Consider the following 6638-nt stretch of genomic DNA (forward strand, 5'->3'; position numbering starts at 1 on the left):
GTCTCGCTGCTTCTAGAAGTGGGATTGTTGGTATTTGCTGAGCAATCCTGTGGGGTGTGCAACTGGCTTGGGCGGGGCTGCACTCCCCCTAAAGGGTCAGGCAAGCAGCTTGCGGTGGGGGGGGGTCATTGGCTTGGCACTCTTTGGGGTGGAGCAACATCTTCAGCCATGTCTTGCTAACAACATTTGTGGCCTTACTAAAGAGAAGGCATGCCTTGCCTCAGTGATACAGGATGGGGTTAGATTACTGCAATGAGCATCACATGGAGTAACCCTTGAAGACAGTTCAGAAACTTTATTTGGTGGCATATGTGGGAGCTAAAATGCTTGGATCACACGGGACCTGTTTGCACCAGTTATGTTGCTTACCTATTTGCTTCTGACCCCAGTTTAAGGTGTTGCCACTGACCTTTAAACCTTAGTTTGGGACCAGGTTATCTGAAGGGTCCTCTGCACTCATAAAAACCTGCCTGAGACATCCTCCTGCCTGAGGTGAAAGTCCATACATGCCTCATTCCGGTAGCTGACTTTTCCTTCCCTCTACAGCACTGGAGGGCAGGCAGCTATTTATTGTTTGTTTGTTTTTGTTTGTTTAATAATCCCCCTTTCCTCTCAGGAGCTCAAGGTGTCACATTTTGCTCTCCCTCTCCCTGTATTATCCTCACCACAACCCGTAACGTGGGTTGGGCTGAGAGATGGTAGGTGACTGGCCCAACATCGGGCTTCATGGTTGGGTGGGGATTTGGACCCTGGTCTCCCAGGCCCTAGGCCAACACCCGATCCCCTACACCACCACGCTCACAGACCGCATCTGTGTGTCTCAAGAGACAATGGAGTGTGCTTCCAGGGATGAGTTCAAACCATTGCATTAGTAGCACCAGTGTCACCTCCCCAAGGTGCAAGACAAAGTGATCCCCTCAGCCTCACTGATGGGGCCCAAGAAGAGCAAGATGTTTGGCACCAGCTTGGCTGCAGGAGCTGCTGAAAGGCGGCGTACGAGGCACCATTCAACTGACTTAGGGACTCCAGATTTGCGTAGGGTTTACTCCTGAGCCTTTTCTTCTCCCAAAGATGTTCTGCAAAGCAGCGGAGGTTCAGGATCAGTTTTCCTGCTTCTAGATTCCCAGGCTGATGAGTCCTACTGCTCTTCACTGCTCTTGTCAGATGGAACATACAAGACAGGTAGGTGATACTTGTTACTGAAACATATTTACATGAATTTGTATCTGAGATTGAGCAATGTTTACAGACTGGCTCTGATGCAGACATAGTAATAATTTATTATTTATACCCCACCCACCTGGCTGGACTTCCCCAGCCACTCTGGACAGCTTCTTTATGGGCTTCTGTTTAAGCAAACATTTACCTGCTGCTGTTATATTCAAGGTTACACTGAGTGCTGTTTAAAATAATTTGGAATGTTGGAGCTGACTCAAGAATTTGGACAGGTTGCAGGTTTTAAGTTGAATAAGATGAAAACCAAGGTTCTAGAGAAAAATTTAACTATGAATGAGAGAGAAATGGAACACTCAGGATGAAACGGTGAAATCAGTTATGATTAAATGGGCACAAGATGTTGGACATAACATAATGATGGCTGACTGGGAACGGTTATGGACCACAGGTATGAAATTTACGGCATGTAATGCCTTAAGAGAAAATTTAATGAAAATGACTTATAGGTGGTACATGACACCAGTTAAGCTTCAAAAAATCTACCATTTGCCCGATAATAAATGTTGGAAATGTAATGAGACTGAAGGTACATTCTTTCACCTTTGGTGGACATGCCCAAGGCTTTAGACATTCTGGGAGATGATTTATAATGAAATGAAAAAGGTATTTAAATATACCTTCCTGAAGAAACCAGAGGCCTTTCTCCTGGGCATGTTCGGCCAATTGGTGCTAAAGGATAGAACTTTTTTTATGTATGCAACATTAAAAAAAGGTTCTATCCTTCTTTAGCACCAATTGGCCGACCATGCCCAGGAGAAAGGCCTCTGGTTTCTTCAGGAGGAGCTGTTCAATCTTATGCCAGTACCTGATCAGCCACACTGGATGCCAGGCTGCTTCCAGGCCTGGTTCAAAGCCCTAAACAGCATAAAGGTTAGCCAGAACATCACATTCTCCTGCATACACTTACCCAAACCATAATATCCTCCTCAAAGCCCTTGTTCCATGTGCCAACACTCTAGTGAAGTGAGGCGCATGGCCCTCACAAAGGGATCAGCCCTTCAGCTTCAAAATAGCCTCACATCTGGCATCTTCTTTGCTCTTTTCGGCACCAGATGAAGATCCTTTTATCCACCCAAGCCTTGTAAACAACTTACACTTGGAAATAAAACAGATCTGTGCTCTTTTAACATTAGAGTTCTGCTTGTTTGATCGTCCAAGCTGCTAACTAGTTTTATTTTTCCTCCACTGGAAAGTGAAATTTATATGTTACAAGTTGCTGCATTTTTAACTACTGGGCTTTTTGTATTTTAACATCTCATTCTTCATTCTGTGAGCTGTTTAGAGATCCCAACTGTGATAGAGTAAAAGAGAACTAAATGAAGCCACCAATGCATACAGCGGCAAAGAGCCTTTGACATCTGTGTTTATTGTCAAGACACAAAAACAAATACAGAGAAAAAGGCAGACGAGCATACAATCTTTTTACCAGATCAGGCAAAGGGGGGGGGGGCTTTGAAAGAAGCAATGCTTCCTGGCTACAATATTGCTTCATCACTATTTCAAACAGCCTTCACCAAGCAGGTGTTCAGTAGATCCTTGAGCCTAGATCTACTATCAGCGCCAGCCATGCTGTTTGGAGCTGATGAGGGTTGTCAGCCAAAATATCCAAAGGGCACACCATGTTGGCAAAGGCTGATGTAGGAAACTTCTCTTCAGAAAGAGGAAGGGTCCTCCTGCAGCCACTAACTCAGCAGCTGCCCCACAGCCAGGTGCTGACCCTGCTGAAGCACAGCATTTGGGCGCCAGTGAAAGTGAAGCCCCCACATTAAAAAAACTGCAGTGGGTGTTTTCCTTTAGCAAGGAAGGTACTGGCGTCCCTCGTGTCATGCTTTGCTTGATGCTCTAGAACCAACATGAAAAGCCCACCATCCAGGACCAAAGTACAGAAAGGCGCTTGGCATTGTTGGAGCAGCTTCTGGAGGCTCACACACTCCCCCAATTCTGCCTCATACCAAGGCTGAGCATTAGTCTGTCTAGGCTGGGGGCGGGGGGGGGGAGTAGATCTCTGGCCGGTTTGTGTTTGCTTCTCAATCCTTTAGCAATAGCAACAAATGCAAAAGGCTGCTTCACTACAAATTAGGCCACTGAATTCAAGAACACTTGGAGTTTGTGGGTCACAAGACCCAGAAGCTCACTTTTGTTACTAAGTTCAAATTACTGCACTGTGCAGTGAGCAAAAGGCACCCTGTTCATACAAAAGACACCCAGCTCTTAAAGCCACTAGTCTTCCACTTAGTGCAGGTGGTGAATCTTGGGGAGTCCAAATAAAACAAAATAGATCCTGGAAGCTTGAAGTCTGCCCACCCAATGAAGTGTTTCTCCAAAGCCTTAAAGCAGCATTTTGTTTTAAAAAACTAGAGGTGCCAGGAATTGATCCAAGGCTTCCTGCATGCAGAGCATGTGATCTCCCTAGGGCTGCCACACATCCAGGTCTTCCTGGACATTACCAGGATTTCAAAGGTGGAATTCATGTCTGGGGGGAATTTCCTAAAGGTGGTGCTTTGTCCTGCTGGATCTTAGGTAAGTCAATTGAAAAATCTCGGGGGTTTTGTGTTTTTGTAAAAATGAAAAAAGCTCAACTTTTGGGGTGTCCTGGTTTTTACTTTTTGAAATATGGCAACCCTAGTTCTACCATCGTTTGTGGAGGTTGCAACACTGATATAGAAGTAAACTGCACAACCCACTTGAGCCTTTGTGGCAGGTCTCACCCCTTAGGGATCCACTGTCACTAATCCAGGACTTTTATTGAAACAATGGGAAAAGCATGCCATCTTCTTCCTCCTTCCACTGCTCACTATCACAACTGCCACTTGAGGCAACCAGGGAGACTCCCCCTTGATTACTCCTCCGGTTGCACAAAGATCTGTTGAGTCTTGGGCCTGAAGCTGCACCTCACCTTGGTGAGCTGCTATCAGGTGCAGCCTGGTAATCCAAAACATGGCTTAGCACAAGGGTGTGCGCATGCAGGTTCTGCGAACCATTGTGAGCCTGCCTGGTCACGTTGCTGATAGGCTTTGCCCAGCTAAGCACACCTGGACAAACCATAAGCTGCAAACCATAGCGTAAACCGTGGTTACAGCTTGTGGTTAGCCAGGAGAGAGTTAAATCTGACAACACACTATGCCAAACTATGGATTCACTCAGCACAGCACAGCATCAACAGAATCAGAGAGGATCAAAGCTCTTCTTGCACAGCCTGCGTAACTGTGTTAAGCCATAGTTTGGCTTGCAAGACCAATACAGGCCAATACAGAATGCTGTTGTCTCATGTGACCACCACCAAGTGCCTCCCTAAACAATAAGAAATACATTCACTTGTTTATATTAAGGACCCTATAAAATTACAGCCTGTTTCTGAAAAGCAGCTTGTGACAGATAGCAGCAAGATTTAAAACACATCCCCAATGAGAAGAACACAAGCTCCCTGTGAGTTCCTCAGGCCGGTTCCCAAATATCCACTAGTTGCTTTTGAGCAACTTTACCAATCATTTATGAGCTAGGGAATATTTGTACTTCATATCCCAGCTCTGAAGGCTGTTAAAACAGTGAAAGTTTTTTTTATTAAAAAAAAAACTTATTACGAGATCATGCTGCTTAGCACAGCAACTCTCAAAATCATCCTTGTAACAAGACTCCCCCCCCCCCAATGTGGTTTCTTCTTCTTTCCACAAAGGATCCATTTTTATAATGAAGTCAAGCTCACCACTCTGCATACTCCAAAGGCTCCCTCATGAGAAGTGTTCCCTGCAGGTAGGGCAAGTGGGATCGGGTCAAAAGAGCAATCTAGCCCAGGATCCCTGCAGACAACATGGACCAGAGACATTTGGGGGCAAGGTCACAATGTGCCTCCACCCCACAATTATTCAGGGCAGCGCACATGGTTTTTTTCTTTAAGGCTCTCCTAGAGCAGTGTTTCCCAACCGGTGTTCCGCGGCACACTAGTGTGCCGCGAGACGTTGCCTGGTGTGCCGTGGGAGGGAGGCGGGCGAGGCGGGCGGCGAGAGGCGGGGCGGCGGCGGCGAGGAGAGGCCGCCCAGCGCGGGGCTCTCGCCGTCTGCCTGCCTGGCTGCCTGCGTGGCGCTGACGTCACGGGGCTGTAACGTGCCCCACATAGGCACACGCGGGGCGGCGAGCGAGCTCCCTCCCACATCCCATCGCCGCTCGCTTCGGCCGGCCTACTGGGCTGTCGCAGGCGGAAGGCCTGCGCATGCGCGAGGTTTTCGCGCCTTCGGGATTCCCTTCACGCCTTCCTCCTCCCGGGTCCTTGAAGCGGCAGCGCGAGACCGGCCGTTGAGCCTGGCAGGTATTGCGCTTGCCAAGGCAGTCATGCAGATCATCCTTTATTATCCTTTTTAAAAGTTGCATGTGGGATTGTGGCATTGTGCAAAATGCATGAATAAATCTTTCATGGAAATGGGCAGTGACACAAATCCATAGTCATCCAGGAGGTTCTGTAAAGCAGGCAGCAGTTGGGCTTGTTTGGACGGACAGTCTCTTCCCATACTATGAAAGAAAATGGATAGTCAGCACAAGGAAAGCCAAGGCCAGGAGAAATAAGGATCACCTGGGAAATACAGAGAACTGGACTATCAGGAAATTATTGAAATCCTAATCACAAAGAGTTTGAACAGTGTCCCACATAACCTTTGTGGAGCTTTAAATAGATTTTATTTTATTTTATTTTATTTTATTTATTGCAATGCATTGCATTGCAAACCACTCTGTGGGGATTTCTTTATCCCGAAAGGCAGCCTAAATACTTTAATAAATAATAAATCAATTCATTATAAATGAAATTGAATTTAGATTCACAGTATAAGCACAATTTAAATCAGACTCATGCCAGCTACATTACTGCCCTGGGGATGTTTGGGTTGAAAGGCAGAATACTAATTTAATTAACAACGCCAACAACAACCTTTTTACAGGCATATGTCAAGGGCTCAGCACCTCCTTTCAAGTATTTGAATCCGTTACGTTTACATGGATATTTCCCCAGCTTCTAATAACATTTGCTCTCTTCTCTCATAGGATTTTCTCATAGGATTTACTTTCTTTGTGTTTATTTGATTCCTATTAAAGAGAAGTACTTTATATATATATAAAGTGGTTATTTATATATATAAAGTGGTTATTTATATATATATAAAGAAATCCCCACAGAGTGGTTTGCAATGCAATGCATTGCAATAAATAAAATAAAATAAAATAAAATCTATTTAAAGCTCCACAAAGGTTATGTGGGACACTGTTCAAACTCTTTGTGATTAGGATTTCAATAATTTCCTGATAGTCCAGTTCTCTGTATTTCCCAGGTGATCCTTATTTCACCTGGCCTTGGCTTTCCTTGTGCTGACTATCCATTTTCTTTCATAGTATGAGAAGAGACTGTCCGCCCAAAC

The sequence above is a fragment of the Podarcis bocagei genome, assembly GCF_964188305.1.
Source record: "Podarcis bocagei genome assembly, chromosome: 7".
NCBI classification, from domain to species: Eukaryota; Metazoa; Chordata; class Lepidosauria; order Squamata; family Lacertidae; genus Podarcis; species Podarcis bocagei.